Source organism: Phyllostomus hastatus, unplaced genomic scaffold (assembly GCF_019186645.2).
Source record: "Phyllostomus hastatus isolate PE091 unplaced genomic scaffold, TTU_PhHast_1.1 phas_scaffold_93, whole genome shotgun sequence".
Lineage (NCBI taxonomy): Eukaryota > Metazoa > Chordata > Mammalia > Chiroptera > Phyllostomidae > Phyllostomus > Phyllostomus hastatus.
The window spans coordinates 15,997,102-16,017,576 of record NW_025334042.1 but is presented as its reverse complement, the minus strand read 5'-3'; the positions used below and the strand labels follow the sequence as shown (position 1 = coordinate 16,017,576).

The 20,475-nt window shown below is 41.8% G+C and overlaps 1 pseudogene; it reads right to left on the bottom strand.

Moving 5' to 3' along the window:
• Window positions 1-20,021, bottom strand: part of LOC123812573 — a 69,241-nt pseudogene extending 49,220 nt beyond the window's left edge.
• Between the last annotated feature and the right edge of the window lie 454 nt (window positions 20,022-20,475).

The window sequence follows — 20,475 nt, the reverse complement described above, 5'->3', positions numbered from 1 at the left end:
CATAATGTACAATAAAACTAGTATGTTATCCAAAACACTAGCAATAGTTATTTCTTCTAGGAAACAGAACTGGAGAACTAGGGGGCAGTTATGAGGGAAAGGCTTACTCTTCACTGCACACCTCTTTTCCTGTATTTTTTTACCATGTGCTTTCTATTAATTTTTTTATTTAAATTTAAAAATAAATAAGAAATATGTGGCAAAAAATGTGCCCAAAAGTTCCATTTCTAAGTATGCACTAGAGAACCATTTGTATACATGTACAATAAAGCATATAGAAGGATGTTCACTGTAGAATTGTTCATAGTGATGAAAAATAGGAAGCAAAGGTTCACTGACCTAAAAAATGGCATATCAATTTAATAGAACACTATGCAGAAGTCAAAAGTACAAGGTAGATCTACGTGCATTAATATGGATAGATTGATATAAAAGCATCATACTGGAGAATGTGAACAATATAATACTTTTTATGTAAAAAAAATCAACTGTACATATTCTGAGTGTATTCTATGTGTATTTGTGAGTGTGTATAAACGAAGAGTAAAGGTTTGGAAGAATGAACATCGAACTGGCAATGGTGTTTATCTGACAAAGGGGTGAGTGACCAAGGGGCCATGTTTTAGCCTTGTTATTTATTTATTTTTTTGTCAAATTTTTTACAAAAACATCAAGTCAATCTATTACCACAACAAAGTATAAATATTCTTGTAACTGGGGCAGAGAAGGACACAGACCTGCCAAGTAAAAGAAGGAGAATAAATTATTGGAAAAAATATAAAGCAGCCATTTTCAACCAGTGTGCTGCAAGAATTTCTAAAACATGCAATACCTAACTAGTCAGGGACACTGACCTCTTTTCTTTTAGATTGTCAAATAAAAAATTACAACAGCTGCCCTTCCAGCCAAGATGGAGGCATAGGTAGACACACTGTGCCTCCTCGCACAACCAAAATAAGGACAACAACAACTTATAAACAATATAACCACCAGAACTGACAGAAAAATTGAACTGTATGGAAGTCCAACGACCAAGGAGTTAAAATAGACACATTCATTCAGACCAATAAGTGGGGCAGAGTCGGACAGCCGGGCAGAGAGGGGCTGTGGCACACAAAGCTGTGGTACCCAGCACATAAGGCATCCGGGGCACGCAAGACCACAGAGGGCAGACCCTGGGTACGCAGGCAGCAGCTGGCAGACCCCTGGTGCAGGATGGCAATGGGCAGACCCAGTGAGGTGGTGATTGTGAAGTGAGACACTGTGCACAAGGCAGCTGGCTGACCAGGCTGTCCCACATTCCCGCACAGATAAACCAGGAGAAATTGGGGAGCAACAGACCAAGCAACACAGGGTCCCAGTGCTGGGAAATAGAGCCTCAGGGCACTGATTGAAAACACCTGTGGGGGCAGAGGTGCTGGGAGAGACTCCCAGCCTCACAGGAGAGTTTGTTGGAGAGACCCACAGGGTCCTAGAATGTGCACAAGCCCATCCACACGGGAATTAGCACCAGCAAGGCCCAGTTTGCTTGGGGGAAGCAGTGGAAGGGACTGAATCTGACAGAGACCAGAGCAAGCACCATTGTTCCCTCTTGGACCCCGCCCCCACATACAGCATCATAACCCAGCAACTGGGTGGCCCCACCCTGGTGAACACCTAAGGTTCTGCTCCTCAGACAAAACAGGCACCACAAGACAAAAAAAAAAAAAAAAAAAAGGATCAAATGAAAGGACAGATCAAAGCTCTAGAAAAAAATACAACTAAGCAATGAAGAGATAGCCAACCTATCAGATACGCAGTTTAAAACACTGATAATCAGGATGCTCACAGAATTGGTTGAATTTGGTTGCAACTTAGATGAACAAATGAAGGCTATGCCAAGTGAAATGAAGGAAAATGCACAGGGAACCTATAGTAATGGGAAGAAAACTGGAACTCAAATCAATGGAGTGTACCAGAAGGAAGAAAGAAACATTCAACCAGAAAAGAATGAAGAAACAAGAATTCGAAAAAATGAGGAGAGGCTTAGAAACCTCCAGGACATCTTTAAACATTCCAACATCTGAATCATATGGGTACCAGAAGGAGAAGAGGAAGAGCAACAAGTGGAAAAGTTATTGGAACAAATAATAAAGGAGAACTTCCCCAATCTGGCAAAGGAAATAGACTTTCAGGAAGTTCAGGAAGCTCAGAGAGTCCCAAAGAAGTTGGACCCAAGGAGGAACACACCAAGGCACATCATAATTATATTAGCCAAGATGAAAGATAAGGAGAGAATCCTAGAAGCAGCAAGAGGTAAGGAGACAGTCATCTACAAAGGAGTTCCCATCAGACTGTCAGCTGATTTCTCAGAAGAGACCTTACAGGCAAGAAGGGGCTGAAAAGAAGTATTCCAAGTCATGAAAGGCAAGGATCTACATCCAAGATTGCCCGATCCAGCAAAGCTTTCATTTAGAATGGAAGGGCAGATAAAATGCTTCCCAGATAAGGTCAAGTTCAAGGAGTTCATCATCACCAAGCTCTTATTATATGAAATGTTAAAAGGACTTATCTAAGAAAAAGAAGATGAAAAACATGTATAGTAAAATGACAGCAAACTCACAATTATTAACAACCATACCTAAAACAAAAACAAACTAAGCAAACAACTGGAACAGGAACAAAACCACAGAAATGGAGATCACATGGAGGGTTAGCAACAGGGGAGTAAGCGGAAGAGAGAGGGTGAAAAGGTACAGAGAATAAGTAGCATAGGTGGTAGGCAGAAAATACACAGGGGGAGGGCAAGAATAGTATGGGACATGTAGAAGCTAAAGAACTTATGACCCATGGACATGAACTAAACGGGGGAAATGTGGGTGGAAGAGGGTGTGCAGTGTGGAGGGGAATGAAGGGGATTGAAATGGGACAACTGTAATAGCATAATCAATAAAGTATATTTTTAAAAGTAAAAAAAAATAAACATTGAGCATCATTCTGCTTAAATTTCTTCATAATTAAGCTGGAAGAGGGGTAGCAATTTGAATATACTTGAGGTGGGATGGGAGTGGTGGCAAAACAGGTTAAAGTCTCACCCTTACCCCCCATAGTGAGAATAAACAAATACCCAAATCAAAATCAAACAATGTAAGTATGTTATTTACACTCAGGGAGGTAAATACCAAAATAATCACTAAATGAATCCCAAGTGGTGTCCTCAGTGGATTGGGAAATGGAAGGAGAGAGGGAAGGGGGTCCTGTTGGTTTTCATAACAACCATGAAAGTATTGTTGGTGTGCCCATATAATTTTTAAATGCCAATTCTGTAAAAATAAAAAAAAAAACAATTTAAGAAAGAATGAGAGAGAAGGGTTCTCTTATTTCTATAAGCCATCATCTGTTGCAAAGAATAAAGCTGTGGTTTGGGGGATATATCAAAGTATAAAGAGAGAAATAAAAGTCCCAAGAATCATACTACTCAAAGATAATTGCTATTAAGATTACAGCTGTTCAAGGATTGAGTACCAGCCTGTGAACCAAAAGGCTGCCGGTTCAATTCCCAGTCAGTGCACATGCCTGGGTTGTGGGCCAGGTCCCCCATTTGGGGGCATGTGAGTTGTTTCTCTCCCTCTCTTTCTCTCTCTCTTCCCCTCTCTCTAAAAATAAATAAGATTTTTAAAAAATTCAACTATTAAGATTCTATATTTCCTCCCAGCTAAGCATTTAACCCAATACATTTTGGCTGCCCCCCAAAATTCAGCTGAATGGAACAAACACGAGCTTATGCCTTCCATGTGCCAAGTAATGCGTTAAGTGCTAAGAACATAGACAAAGACTCAGTTTCTATCCTTTAATTATGTTCCAGGTTAGACTTACTCTGATAGAGATAAAGCAACAGAGTTTTAATTGTTTGGAGAAGTCCCCCTCCTTCATTTCCTATTAACAAACCAACACTGCAGTTATGAAACTTAATTTTTGCAGCTCCATAAGTTCTAGAAAGAGGAGAAACTTTGCCAAGGTCAGTAATATACATTCAAAATGAAACACTATAAGCAAATCAAGAATTTACCAAATTTAATTTTTACTATATATATATATACATGCTACCAGCAAAAAATGTCAAGTATAGTAAGTGCTTCCAGACCTTACTTTGGCTGACATAATGAAGAGTGACCTCGTCATCCTCGGTGTGATTTCAGTATAAAACTGGGGAAGTGCAGTGGTTTGGTGACCCCAGATGGTTTATTTCTTCCAGTTTTATTATCCTAATAAGAAAATTTAATTGTGCACGCTTTAAACCAATTTGAGTCAAGAAAGCCACAACTTCTTCTCTTATACCAATTTGATGAAGGAAAAAATTAAAGCAAACAGGTAAGAAAATGTTTTGTGCCAGAGTTGTTTGTTGGTGTGGGCTTCAGCGTCTTTAGTCTCCTTACTCTGCACTTGCAATCCTGTCTGAAGCCAAGAGATGGTCTGAAGCCTTCCACAGTGGTTCAGCACATGGCTCTGGTGTTCCAACCTCAGCTCACTTCTCACTCAGTTCCTCCTCTGTAGAAAGGGTATGTTAATAACAGCAAAGTATTGTTAAGAAAGATTAAATGAAGTGTATTTGTAATGTGTATAGATCAGTGTCTGGTAACTAATAGGTGCTATGTAAGCATTTCCTGATTAATATAAATAAATCCTGTCTGCATGGGCTTAAATAAAAATTTGTGCCCTTCATTACTCACAAAAGATTACAGACTTAAGAGTTAGCCAACCATTTCTTCCATTCTTTTCTTTTCTTTTTTTTTTTGGTAGAGAATAAGGTTTTTATTTACTCTCCAAGAAAGGAGAGGAGCATGGTGTGGAGAGATATACCAGCCTGAGGGGTATGGACTTTGCGCTTTATTGGATTATAACTGGATTTAAGAAGGGCGGGGGTTGCTGTTGTGTGGCCCCTGGGCTGTTGGGGCGTTGTAACACAAGCTGCAGCTTGTTCCAATGTTATCTTCCGCCTGTGGCTATAGGGAGCGGTTAGTTCTGTTCCTGTTTCCAGTAATTTCCAGTCCTGGGGACAAGCTCAAAAGAGTAAAATGGCAGTTATGTTTCACAAGGTCATAGACCTGCTAGGCAAATGATGCCCCAATTGCAAATGAGGCTAGCTTTGTCTTTTCATTCCCCCCACCCCACCCCACCTCTGGTTTTAAAATGGATATATTCTTAATGACCTGGTCTGGTTCTGGTTCTGGTTTGGGGAAGTAGGGATGAAGTTCTCTTCTTCTGTAACTCCTTCCTGTGGATTATGGACATAGAGTTGTCCCTCTATGTAGGTATTGGTCATTAAGAGGGAGAGGGTAGAAGCAGACAGCCTGAAAGGTGAGAGCTATAGCTGGGCATCAGTTGTGAAAGGAGTCTTCCAGAGCTTGGACATAAGATATCTTAAGAGACATGGCCCGATAGCAACAATGAAGAGAAGAGCTGCGAAAAGACCTAGGAAAGGAGTCAGCCAAGAAAACCAGGACCAGATGCTTGTTTTAAAATCCTACCAGTCAAATCTTCCCATGGCCCCTTCTTTATAGAATTTGTTGGCTTTGTCAATGATATTTTTTAGGTTATTTTATATTTTTCCAGATTGGTTAACAAAAAAACAACAGTTCTCATTAAGCATAGCACAGGTGCTTCCCTGGTTAGCTGTTAGGAAGTCTAGGGCTCACCTATTCTGTATGACTACTCCTGCTAGAGAAGTGACGTGTTCTTGTAGGGTATTCATTGGGTTGGCTATGTCAATTCTCTATTGAATTACTTCTAAGGATAGTCACCGGGCTATAAAAATGGAGTTTAAAAGGCCTCCATTGCCAGTTCCTACTGCAGCTAGGATGTCAATTACGATGATTATTACAGCTAAGGCCCCCTTTTGACTCTTGTTGGTTGGAAGTATAATGGGAGAGGTATGCTATCATTGACAATGGTGAGTTTGGGAATAATATAAGCAAGAATACAAGTGCCTGTCCAATTAGCATCTACACAGAGGTAGACCTTATCTCTGCAGAAGAAATAGGTCCGATTTTTTGAGTTTAGGTAAGTACCAATCATGACATTGAAGTAAGGCTTGGATAATCCTTTCCTGGATGCCTCAATGCCCTCACAGGTGGTAGTCAGAGCCATTCCTGCCAGTGGAGGCGGCATTCAGTATGAGCTGGGACAAAAGAGAAACTGAAGTCCCAGTTGAAGGAAGGAATAGTGGAATCCCAGCCAATATCATAATTTGGGGGATTGAACAACTTTTCACAGTTATCAGTTCATCCTTTGTTATGTGGCTGGAACCAGCAATTATGGTATTTGTAGGGGCAGTTGTTCTGGGGGCCTTAGGCAAATAGAAGTCCCAAAATAACTGGCTTATCTCCATGTGGTAATTATACTGGGGGGTTTGGGGATATAGATTCTGTAAAAGGCAGAGGCAGAGTAGTAGTTAGGGCTAGTTGAGAAAGTAGCATCTAAGGAGCTCCATGTAAAGGAGTTACTGCAGCTTTTATATATGTTAGGAAAAGATCCTACTGATGGTCTAGGTCCAGTTTCAGCTGTTAGGCAAAGGGGCACTTGGCTAAAGAGATCTATGGAGGAGAATATTGGCCCTTGGATATTATAATGGGCCTATTGGTATAGGTGATTGAGAAGTATGTGGTTTACTGTGGGCTTGACCTTTTCATTAACAGCCCATCCAGGTGGACTGAAATAGGTGGGGACTGGGTAGGTCTCTAATTGGCTCCATTCTGAAGGAAGGATAGGAATCTCCACTAGTCCCACCTTAGAGGAGGGGTTGGCACAGATCCAACAGTTCTTACAGGGCTGAGTAACCTTACTGTTTAAAAAACTATGGTCTTCCTGCGCTGTAGGTAGGTAAGGGTGTTGCAAGAGAGCATTTCCTGAAGGAAAAATAATTAGGAGTAAAACTAGGGCTCCCAGCAAGGACACAAAGGACCTCCTAGCAGGATTGGCTTGGAGTTGTAAAAGGGGACCTACTCAGTAATACCAGATCATGTCAGCTACTTTCCGGGGCTCACGTGTTTGCTGGCCTGGGCTTTGGTGAGTCGGAGCTTGGTATCTGAAATTGGCTGGCACGCGTAAGAGGGAAGAGTGGAGTCCTCGGGCAGTTTCTCCTGTGGAGAGTTCTTAGGCAGGTCAGTGTGTTTTAGTAAGCCTGATTTGAAAAACTTGGTAATGAGGGGTTTTAGTCCCTTGCAGTCCTCTAGCTTAATTGGGTATTGTGAGCAGCAAGGGAAATGTGTGGGATCTTTAGTGTGCATAGCGATGGGCTGTGTGTGATGTGCCCTCCCAGGAGTTTTGGTGGTCCAGACCAGAGGCGGGGCTCTGTTTACAACCTCAGAAGGAATGGAGTTCGGGAGGGAAGTTGGGGTTGAGGAAGTCCCCAACAATCCTAGGAAAGGAGCCTGAGGGTGCAGAAGGATCTGAGCACCTAGTTTAGTCATTAAATCTCTTCTGAAGAGAGGGGTGGGGCAATTAGCAACTACTGAGAATGAGTGGGCGAAGACCCAGATCTCCCAGAGCGCAGAGGAGGCTGGGGGTTTGCAGGGTGGCCTGAGGCCTTCCCTCCACCCCTGTGATGGGAGAGGGAGACAAAGGGCCTGAAAACTCGGGAAAAGCAAAGTAGGTGGCTCTGGAACAGATTAAGAAATTAATCTGATTAAGCTAATCAGTTTACCTGGAATGGAGTTATATGAGGCTCAGCCACTTCGTTGGTGCTAAGTGGAGCCTGGTCCAATGCCTAGAAGAGGCCAAGGAGGGTAGTGGGATGTCCAAGGCACCTCTAGGAGTGCCTGCCAGTTCTGGAAGGGTAGTTCCATCTCCTCCCTTGAGGAGGGAGCAGTCCTTCTTCCAGTGCCCCCACTTTTTGCAACATGGGCACAGCTGCCACTTTTTCTTAGGATATTGCTCCAGTGACCCTATTGTTCACAGTTGAAACAGGTTCCAGGGCCCCCCTGCCACTGATGGCTGTCCTTGCTGCTGCGTTGGGGGCCTCAGGTGAGTCCCTCTCTGTACAGCCCCCTCAATTGCTGAGGCTACCATTTGGAAAATCTCTTTTTGCTCCCAGGATTGTTGTTGATCCTGCTGCCATTTCTCCTTTCATTTATCCTTATCATGATTCTTAAAGACTTTGAAATCCAGATAAACTAGCTCTGATTGTTCGGTCTGAGGGCCCTTTTCAGTTCTTTGGAGTTTGCTCCAAATGTCTAGGGCTGACTGGAAGATGAAATGCATCTCTAAGATAGACTGGCTCTCCCTAGAATCCGGGTCTCCATTACTGTAGAGGTGAAAAGCCTCCCAGAGCCTAAAGAGGATTCTTGTCAGGGACAGCTGTGGCATGGGAGGCATAAGTATTCAGCTGCCTCTGATTTAGGTCATCCCCATACTCCTGTGCCTTGGCCCAAATACGGCCTCTCCCGAATTAGTACACATAGAAAAGATAATATGAATATTTTTCCAGGAGAGGTCATAGGAGAGAGTGAGATATTCAATTCCTTTGTAAACTTAGCTGGGTTTGCTGAAAAACTGCCAAGTTTGACCTCAATTTGGGACAAGTCTTGACATTGAAAAGGGAGCCTGGAGCTGAAAATGCCACCCGATCCAGCAACCTCACAGAGAGGGAACTGGATCACAGGCTTAGGAGGTTCCTAAAAAAACAACCAGGCTCAAGCTGGCATAGCTCAGTGGATTGGGTGCGGGCCTGTTAACCAAAAGGTCGTTGGGTTCAATTCCCAGTCAGGAAACATGCCTGGGTTGTGAGTCAGGTCCCCAGTAGGGGGCACATGAGATGCAACTACACATTGATGTTTCTCTTGCTCTCTTTCTCTCTCCCTTCCCCTCTCTAAAATAAATAAATAAGACTTCCGGCCAAGATGGAGGCATAGGTAGACACACTGTGCCTCCTCGCACAACCCAAAGAAAGACAACAACAATTGAAAAACAAAAAACAACCAGAACTGATAGAAAATCAAACTGTTTGAAAGTTGGATAACCAAGGAGTTAAAGAAGACGTATTCATCCAGACTGGTAGGAGGGGCAGAGAGGATTCATGGCAAGGTGGAGGCTGGAGGACTGGGGCAGGCAAGGCGGCAGCTGGCCAGCAAGGCAGCAGCGGGTGGACCCAGCGAGGTGGCAGATTGCAGACTGGGCAGTCCCACATTCAAGTGCAGACAAACTGGGAAAAACAACTGGGGAGCAGGACAGACTGTGCAACCCAGGGCCCCAGCACCTGGAAATAAAGCCTCAAACCTCTGACTGAAAACACCTGTGGGGGTTGAGGCAGCGGGAGAAACTCCCAGCTTCACAGGAGAGTCCGTTGGAGAGACCCACAGGGTCCTAGAACGTGCACAAACCCACCCACATGGGAATCAGCACCAGAAGGTCCCAATTTGCTGGTGGGAAGTGGGGGAAGTGACTGAAACCTGGCAGAGAGCAGAACAAGCAGCACTGTTCCCTCTTGGACCCCTGCCCCAAATACAGCATCACAACCCAGCAACTGGGTGGCCCCACCCTGGTGAACACCTAAGGTTCTGCCCCTCAATACGAAATAGACACCACAAGACAAAAAGCCCAAATGAAAGAATAGACCAAAGTTCTAGAAAAAAATACAACTAAGCAACGAAGAGATAGCCAACCTATCAGATATGCAGTTCAAAACACTGATAATCAGGATGCTCACAGAATTGGTTGAATTTGGTTGCAACTTAGATAAAAAAATAAAGGCTACGCTAAGTGAAATAAAGGAAAATGCACAAGGAACCAATAGTGATGGGAAGGAAACTGGAATTCAAATCAATGGAGTGGACCAGAAGGAAGAAACAAACATTCAATCAGAAAAGAATGAAGAAACAAGAATGCAAAAAAATGAGGAGAGGCTTAGGGACCTCCAGGACATCTTTAAACATTCCAACATCTGAATTATAGGGGTACCAGAAGGAGAAGAGGAAGAGCAACAAGTGGAAAAGTTATTGGAACAAATAATAAAGGAGAACTTCCCCAATCTGGCAAAGGAAATAGACTTCCTGGAAGTCCAGGAAGCTCAGAGTCCCAAAGAAGTTGGACCCAAGGAGGAACACACCAAGGCATATCATAATTACATTAGCCAAGATAAAAGATAAGGAGAGAATTCTAGAAGCAGCAAGAGAAAAGGAGACAGTTACCTACAAAGGAGTTCCCATCAGACTGTCAGCTGATTCCTCAAAAGAGACCTTACAGGCAAGAAGGGGCTGAAAAGAAGTATTCCAAGTCATGAAAGGCAAGGACCTACATCTAAGATTGCCCGATCCAGCAAAGCTTTCATTTAGAATGGAAGGGCAGATAAAGTGCTTCCCAGATAAGGTCAAGTTCAAGGATTTCATCATCACCAAGCCCTTATTATATGAAATGTTAAAGGGATTTATCTAAGAAAAAGAAGATAAAAAATATATGTATAGTAAAATGACAGCAAACTCACAATTATTAACAACAACACCTAAAACAAAAACAAAAACAAACTAAGCAAACAACTGGAACAGGAACAGAACCACAGAAATGGAGATCACATGGAGGGGTATCAACAGGGGAGTGGTAGGGGGAGAGAGGGGGAAAAGGTAGAGAGAATAAGTAGCACAGATGCTAGGTAGAAAATAGACAGGGGGAGGGTAAGAATAATATGGGAAATGTAGAAGCCAAAGAACTTATATGTATGACCCATGGGCATGAACTAAAGTGGGGGAATGTGGGGAGTGAAGGGGGGGGAATGGGACAACTATAATTGCATAATCAATAAAATATATTTTAAAATAAATAAATTAATTAAACGTTTTTTTTTAAGAAGGACAGCCTACATGGATATAGCCAGGCAGAGAGAGAGGTCCAGGGAGAAGTAGGGAGAGGAGATGGAAGGGGTGCTGAAGAGTTGTGTGACAGGAGATATGGAGTAAGAGGCGCAGGGAGGGAGAGATTGCTTGAATCTTGGGGAGATGGAGAAGGAAGGGAAGTAGATGTAAGTAAGAACATGTGACAGGAAGTGCGGAGATCAGGATGGCAAGAAAGTTTGAAAAAGGCCTGAATGTAAGCAACGTCAGGCCATTTCTCAGAGTGACAACAGTACAGGTCAAATTGGAAGATAGTATTATAATTAAGAGATCTGTTCATGGGCCAGACTTCCTGGTCACCCAGTTTGTTTTGAGGCCAGGCTGTGTTGCAATAGAAAATCAGCCTGGGCTTGAGGTTGGTAAGTCCCAGAGCCTTCAAGTTTTTAAGTAGGCAACCCAATGGGGAGTCCTTGGGCAGGGTCGATTGAGTATTTCCCATGGTGAGAACTATGAAAAAGGGAAGGGAAGGATATTTCCCAGACCTGAACAGCAGAGTCGGGAGGGTGGGGGAGATTTAAGAAGGGCATCATCAACTCAAACAACCTAGAGGACTGCGTCCAGAGCTGAACATCTTTGTATCTAAGGGCCGACTGAACACAAGGTTCTGCCTCAGCGCCAGGCATCCCAGGGCCCTGAAAGCAGACTGAGCCAGCAGAGAGATGGTTGGAGGAGTTCCTCCCAGCCAAAACCCTGTGAAAGTGATAGACCCAGTACGGGGGGTTATGACGAGATGAGGGGATAAGCTATCACTTTCAATAGGATGTCTTCATCCCAAGATTCAAGAGACTTACCAATTGGCCGGCTGTGAAGATGGGTGAGGAGGAGGCTGTGTGCAGAGTCCAGACAGACACAGAAGGATTAGAATCCTCTCTCCGAACCTCATGGAGACAGAGTAAGGGGGTAATCCCGGGTTGAGTTTCCGCTGCCCACTGCTCTCCTGGCTGCAAGTCTCAGGAGGCTAGAGGAGAGAGAGAAATAGAGAATGTCCCTGTACAGGCCACCAGAATGTTAAGGTGGTTGCTGACTCGGGCTGTGAAAGAATTCACAAAGAGAAAAAAGTGTAGAAAATAAAGTTTTTATTCACTCTCCAAGAAAGGTGAGGGCATGGTGTGGAGGGATACACTAGCCCATTTCTTCCATTCTCTATGCTGTCTTCTTAACAAGCCGCCAGTTAGTTTTTCTTTCCTGTCTAATTCATGAGAAATAAAATAGTCCACAATTATTATTAAGTGATAATAATATATCTTAATCATTTTGTGAACATCATCTCATTTAATCTTCATAATAACCTATTTTATAGTTAAGGAAATCAAGGTACAGAGAAGCTAAGGAACTTGCCCAAGGTTACAGAGTTGGTAAGTGATGGAGCCAAGATCCAGTCCTAGATAGGCTGGCTCCAGCTACCTCCTCTTTGGCTACCTTCTCCTAGGCTCTATGTAAGTCGTCACCCCTCTGTCAGGACTCTACCATATTCACACTTGTGACAGTATGTCAAGTACATTCAGGCAATGTACACACATCACATTGCAAGCCTGCTTTCTTGCCCTAGTGAAACTCAGGAGTTTCTCAAGACACTTTAGCATGACATGAGCAAACCATCTCTTGGGTAAGGTCACTTCTGAGATGACTCATCTCACATTCAGAGAGCAACAGGATTTCTAAATTTATTCCCAAATTCTGAGGTCATCTCTTCACTTAGAGCTGATGCTGCCTTATGCATCAACTAGGGGGTTCGACATTTATGAGTGAAGTGATAATATGTGATTGTGCTGATTTGCCAACTTTAAAACTTTGTGTATCTTGTTTTATTTACTTTGACAAAGAAAAAAAAGTGTAACCTATTGTCACAAATAATGACTTCAGAACTGTGACCCTTGAATCAGACCCACATAGAATCCAAACAGATGTCATTTAAATATCTAAGACTTGTAGCACTATAGATAAAAAGAATATGAAAATAATTCAGCCTAGACTATAACTGGAAATGATTTGTTGGATCTAATTGGTGGTGAGGCAATGCATATGGGAGTTGCAGACTTAAATCAGACGTGAAAATTAGAGGTCACACATTCAAACGCAGGGTCAGGGGATTGTTTGAATAGAGGTATGGACATTAAAAGAGACTTCTAGTAATATTCACCCTCCATCATTGCAAGAAAATTCATTCTAGATGTTGCTGAAATAAACATCTAGGCCCAAGATGGAGCCTTTCCACAAACCAAACTTTCGAATTCCTATAAATGCTTTGCTTGACCAGAAGCACAAAATCCTCAAATGCTAGACCAGCTCTGCACTTTACATTTATTTTCTTGTTCCTTGACTTTTTTTTAACTAGGTCATATATGCAACCCCAGCCATGCTCTGATTTGGCGTTGGAACTTCTAATGCTCTACAAAAACTTGTTCTTAAGCAAAATCCCTCAGGAAGAGTGCTCCACTCTATAGGAGTGGCACTGGGAGTCACTGGGATCCCCCAACCTGTGGATGGTTTTCCATGAATGAAGGACATCAAATGTGTTACTGAATTTAGTTTTGTCATTTGACAATGTCTGCAGCTATATTCTTACCCCAACTGAAATTGCAGGTCTATATGCAACCTCACCTACCCAAAAGGTCAATGTCAAATACTTGGGAGGAAATAATTTCCTCCTTTATGGGTAAATGTCTGGAGAGATTTACAATTAACTATAAAGATGGCCAAGGAAACCAAACCTTGAATTATTAAATTTGGGAATACTCTATAGCTATACAGTATTTTAAGCACTTAAAACATGTAAGAGAATTTGGCATATTAAGGGACAATTTAGCATAAAAGACATAATTTTGCCTTTTAATTCCAATTTTAGATGTATGATGACTATTTGTTACATTTGTGATTTTAAGATAAAAGAAAACTGTGCTAGCCCTTGGCTGGTGTGGCTCAGTGGATTGAGTGCTGGTCTGTGAACCAAAGGGTCGCTGGTTCAATTCCCAGTCTAGGGCACATGACCAGGTTGTGGGCCAGGTCCCCAGTACAGGGCATGCAAGAGGCAGCCACACATTGATGTTTCTCTCCCTCTCTTTCTGTCTTCCCCTCTCTAAGAATAAATAAATAAAATCTAAAAACGAAAGAAAGAAAAGGCAAGTGCTGATTAAACTGCTTAAAAAAAAAGAAAGAAGAGAAAACTGTGCTAAATTCACAAAACATATTAGAAAGTTTAGGGTAACTGGGTACTGATCTAACTCCCATGTGAAACAAAGCATTTGAATTGCTTAGCAAAAAAATAAGCAAAAAATGAGAGTACTTAACTTTACAAAAGAGAAAAAGCATCAATAAACATAGGCAAAGACTTTAACCTTTCTGTGGTTAAATAAATGCCAAGTAAAACAAAAATGACCTTGCAATGACCAAGTGTTTTGTTTGCTTGGTTTTTAAAAAGATTTTATCCATTTATTTTTAGAGAGAGGGGATGGGAGGGAGAAGGAGAGGGGGAAAAAACATCAATTGGGTACCTGGTCTGCAACCCAGGCATGTGCCCTGACTGGGAATTGAACTGGCAACCCTTCCGTTTGCAGGACGATGCCCAACCCACTGAGCCACACCAGTTAGAACTTCTTGGTTTTGTTTTAATGCAAGTGTCCAGGGTTAACAAGACCACAAGGACCTGGGTACTCACACACTGACAGTGGGGAATAAAGGGAATTTGGTAGCTTATAAAAAGTATTAAAAACCCACATAAATTATGTATATCCACTGGACTAGCATTATTATTCTCAATTTTTCATAAGGTAATAATAAAATAACAATTTAAGCAGTTAGGAGTTCCAGCCAAGATGGAGGTGTAGGTAGAAACCCTTCACTTTCTCGCACAACCAAAAGGAAGATAACAACCAATCTAAAATCAATAAATAACCAGAAGCGCCAGAAAAGCAAACTGCATGGAACTCTTACAACCAAGGAATTAAAGAAAAAATCAATCAGAACAACCAGACCAGTGTGCCAAAACAAAGAAATATGGCCCAAATGAAAGAACAGAGGATAACCTCAGAAACAGAACTAAATGATGAAGACATAGCCAACCTATCTGATGGAGAAGTTAAAGCCCTGGCAATCAAAATGCTCACAGATCTGATTGAGTTTGGTCAAAAGATGAAAAAAACAAATGAAAGATACCCAAAAAGAAATAAAGCAAATATTCAGGGAACCAACAGTGACAGGAAGGAAACCAGGCCTCAAAGCAACAATTTGGAACAAAAGGAAAAAATAAACATCTAACAGGAACAGAATGAAGAAACAAGAATTCAAAAAAGTGAAGAGTCTTACAAACCTCTGGAACAACCTGAAACACTCCAATATCTGAATTATAGGGGTGCCAGAAGGAGAAGAACAGCAGCAAGAAATTGAAAACGTATTTGAACAAATAATGAAGGAAAACTTCCCCAATCTGGCAAAGGAAATAGACTTCTAGGAAGTCTAGGAAGCCCAGAGAGTCCTAAAGAAGTTGGACCCAAAGAGGAACACACCAAGGCATGTCATCATTAAGTTACCCAAGATTAAATATAAAGAGAAAATCCTAAAAGAAGCAAGGGGAAAGGAGACAGTTACCTACAAAGGAGTGTCCATTAGGCTATCAGCTGATTTCTCAAAAGAAACCTTGCAGGCAAGAAGGGGCTGGAAAGAAGTATTCCAAGTCATGAAAGGCAAGGACCTACATCCAAGATTACTCTATCCAACAAAGCTTTCATTTAGAATGAAAAGGCAGATAAAATACTTCCCTCATAAGGTAAAGTTAAGGGAGTTCATCATCACCAAGCCCTTATAATATGAAATGTTAAAGGGACTTAACTAAGAAAAAGGAGGTAAAAAATATGAACAGTAAAATGACAACAAACTCACAACTATCAACAAATGAACCTAAAAGAAAAGAAAAACAATGAAAACAAAAACTAAGCAAACAACTAGAACAGGAACAGAATCAGAGAAATGGACGTCACATGGAAGGATTTCAGTGGGGAGTGGGAAGGGAGGAATGGGGGGAAAGGTACAGGGAAAAAGCATAATTTGTAGGCATAAAGTAGATGGGGAGAGATAAAAAATGGTATAGGAAACAGGACTCAAAGAACTTATATGTACAACCCATGGACATGAACTAAGGGGAATGCTGGAGGGTTGGGGCGGGGGGCAGGGTAGAGGGTGGATAAAGGGAGAACAAATTGGGAAAACTGTAATAGCATAATCAATAAAAAATACTTTAAAAAACTTAAGCAGTTAACCACCTTGCAGTGCTGTAGATAATTGAAGAAATTTGGAAAGAATGCAGCCATCCAAGAATAAATAAAATGTGGCATATTAATACAATAAAATCTATGTGGCCTAAATATGACATAAAAGATATTTAGTACTTAAATATATACAAAGAGAAAAAAGTATGGTATAAACACTGTGACCCATTTTTAAAATATATACATGCATAAAGAAAAGTTTGTGTGTATGGTCAGAAAAATATTAATGTAAAGGTTTCTCTTTGAGTTGGTAGAATTATACTTATTATTTCCTCCTTTTTGTTATTTATGTGTTCTAATGTCTTACAATGAGCATATTTTGCTTATATAATAAAAAAACAATAAAAGGGCACACTCATGTGCTTGTGTATGTGTATGCGTGTGTTTTGCTTATTTGTTCATTTGTTTTAAGACATGAACAAACCCAAGGTAAACTAGGAAAACAGGATGAGACCCCAGGGTCTCACCTAGCTGGTGAGATTTACTAAATGTGTAATCGAGCACTCTCTTTGACATCCACGCAGGAACAACATAAACAACATTGTTGTAAGGGGAAAATATGTCTGACAAATGGACCTTTCCTGTAGGAAGCAAATAACTATGTGACATTCATCCCACAAACATTGAACACTTCCTGTGAGCAGGGCATGGTGATATGGGTGGGGTACAGAAACGAAAACAGTGTCCTTGCCTTCAAGGAACACAGTCGATGGAGATGAAGATCACAAGGCACAATGACATTAAAGGACGGTAAGCATGAAGGTTGGGAGTTGAGAGGACAGTCACCTTGTATGGGAGGGATTCAGGGAAGGCTTCCTGGAGGAGATGATAAGTAAAGAGAGCCTTGAATCACTGGTAGGAATTGCTTGTGGAGAGAAAATGGGGAGGGCATTCCAGGATGTGCTTTCCCCTTCTAGAAATATCTAGGATAGAATGGAGACTGAAAGGTGAGGTTGATTTTAACCGAAGCTGCAAATCCCTGTGATGGAAATAGGACTCCAGACCCCCTAGGGTCTCATTTACAACCTTTTAAAAAACAAATGAATAATACAAGGGCCATGAAGATCAAATCATGTTTATGGATGTACAAACCACTCTGGTTTAACTGGAATAACAGCAGTGCGGTGGTTGGACAACGTGCACATGTAGTAATCGAGTAAATAAAATTACCTGGAGTTTTAAAAGTGTAATCCAAATGCCAATTTAAAAAATATATATGGGACTACAACTTTGGTGGGGAATTGGCTTAAAGAAGTAGAGATAGAGGTATAAATAGTGGAGGACACAGTGAATCAGTAATAGGACTGATCGTGTTTAAAGCTGCCATTTGCCCCAAGCTTATCATGATGCCCTGCTCTGCGGAAAGCTCTTCACTGACATCATCTCTCAATCCTCAAAATGACTCTGAAAGGCAAGGTGTAATTATCCTCATCTTCCCATCACATACAGTGGTATCTGGGCGACAATCTGAGGAGTAATCATGAGCCCTGATGAAATGGTGCAAGTGGTGGCATGAGCAGGGGAGTGTCCAATGTGGAGGGACCAGCCCTCCTAGAATGAGGGCAGTGGCCCCCTGATATTAATTTGTTCATGATCAAAGCACAGAATGTCATTTGGAGACAAAAATTGCATGACCTGCTTCAGGCAAATTTGGCTCAGATCAGGGCTATTGGCTGTGTGACCTTGAACAAGTTATTGACCCTCTCCATGTCTGTTTCCTCTTTTATAAAACAAGAGAAAGAGCACTTTATAAATTTTGAAGGCGTTCATGTATATAAATATATGTGTGTAAATGCTTAGTCCAGGGCTTGACACATAGAAAGGGCTCAATAAATGTTGGCTGCTGGTATTATTTTACTTTTTTCTCCTATCCCATTTACAGGCTTTCAAACCTAGGACAGTGGGAAACTCCTGCTTTGAAAGAACTAGTGACCTAACACTTGCTTTGAGGTGTCCTCCTCTTCTACTGGAGAATCAAAAAGACACTACCTTTCATTTACAGGTTAGAACGGCTCTGTAGTAAACATTTCCCTTGTATCTTTGTCACTACAGCTTAGTCCTTTACATTGAATTTTCTGCAAATGCTATGAAAACCAAGCTGACATCCCCTGTGTCCTCCCCCAGACTACTGGCTGTGGAGGTCTCAGACCCTTGGGCTGCCCCAGCAAGAACCTTGGGCTTACATTGAATGAAAATGTTGTCTACCATTTTCCACTCCCAGCTGTAGTGTTAAAAGGGAAGTCATTTATTCTAAAACTGGAAGTTGGAAACCAGAAATGTTGAGCTGACTCTTTAAGTGTACCTTAGAACTTCATATTTGGCCAAGTCTTCTGAATCATATTTGTTATGGGATTTATCAGGAGTTGGCATTATACAGGGTGGAGCAAAAGTAGGTTTACAGTTGTGAGTTTACAGAGATTATTCTTGTATTATTATGTATTATTGTTTTATTTTCCATATGAACAAATGTAAACCTACTTTTGCCCCACCCTATATTGGAATTTGTGGTCACCAGTGTGGTTGGTTTAAATTCCATAGCACCTAGACTCCTGTACTGGGCCCAAGAGTAGTTCGACCTCACTACTAAAAAAGCTTACAGGTTTTGACTTAGTACCAGTTAGAAGCAGGGGTTCTTCCAAGAAAGACAGTAAGATTGAGGAATGTAATGTAACTTGGCAGAGCAGGAAGTGTGGGGATGTAAAGCAGTCACTGTGTGCCCCTTGCTGTCTGTCCATAGGGATAGATTGATGTGTTTCAGCCAGTAACATTTATAAATAGGTACAACCTATACGGACACGATGGAAGCTTTCTTCAGCCACAGGTGGGAAAGAGACCTATGAGAGAAGGAGGGTAAGCCTGACAGAGCTGCTGTGGTAGACTGCGAGCCCTCTAGTTCTGTTCCTGAACTCTACCCTGGCACTGTAGTTAGACTCTTTCTCGTTTTATTTTTATGGTTTTTATTTATTGATTTTAGAGAGAGGAATATCATGTATTCATTGGTTGATTCTTGTATGTGCCTTGACCAGGGTTCAAACCCACAACATTGGCATATTGGGAGGACACTCTAATCAAATGAGCTTCCCAGCTGGAGCTGAACCTTTCTCATTTTAGTAGACACCTCAGTTTGCTTTCCGTGAGACCACCCATTCTAGATCGTTTCTATTTAGCTTTGCAAAATAACTTGACTCACGTCATATTAGAGGAGAGTAACTGGAGACTTACTCTTCTCTTTTTACTACAAAGATAAATAAATAAGGGAACTCACATATAGAATTAAGAAAATTGCCCAGAGTTACCCAGTTACTCAATAGTAGACCAAGACTAGAATTGCAGAGTTATCTAGTTCAGCCCCCAGTGGGGCCATGACTCTCTTCTAGAGCCACCGTCATATCATGCCCAGAAGCTACCAGCAAACATAAGACTTTGTTTTTCAAATCTCAGGTCAAGGATTAATTTTATTGCTGCATACTTATCTTTCTAAATCTATCTGGCTCAAATAAATATTAAAATAAGCTGGAATTCCAGGAAGATCACAAACCAAATCACATAGGAAGGATGAGGCCAGGATGCAAACTAGACAGGGTGCTCTAGAAGTAAGATGAGAGGGTGGGAGATTGCAGTGAACTTGCGTTGCTTTGAACATTTGCGAGTAATACACAACATAAACTAGCTGCTTGCTCAACCCTCACTCATTCCTTAGTCTTGGTTAAGACGCTACTTCTTCCAAGAAGCTGCCTTTGACGTCCCAAGTCTCAAGACAATGTTCTGCTTTTTATGAGTTTCCATCTGCAGTTCCTGTACCTCTCCTTCCATTATGCTCATCACACTTTATTATAGATGCATACCCATTTGTGTACTGAACATTCCTCCAGGGTGGGAACTGTGGCATGTTCACCGCCATATCGCCAGCCCCCAGCACAGTGCTGGGCTCCGCAGTAGGTACTTACACAAATTAATTGAATGAATAAAGAAGGTGTGGCCTCAGATTTTTGGCACTTGAAGAAAGTATTTAGCTGCCCCATCCAGGGCCTACATTGGGGCACCTCAGATATTGGTCACTGGTCTCGCTGAAACCAGGGTTGAATTGCTCTAGAGAGTTAACTACTGCTCTATGCACACTTGCAAACGTGTGCTCTTTGCACGCATGAGTGTGCTCACTTGTGCAGCGTGGAAGGTGGAAGAATGGGAGAGACTAACATGCTGAGGAGAACAAATACCACAGTGTAAGGCCTTAGGGAGCTAGTTTCTTGGGATTAAGCTGCCCGGCTTTGAAGGGCTTGTCCCTCATGGGTCAGAGCCCTGTTTGGGTCTCACAATCAGTTGTTCTGAATTAACTAAAGGGCAAAAATGCTTGC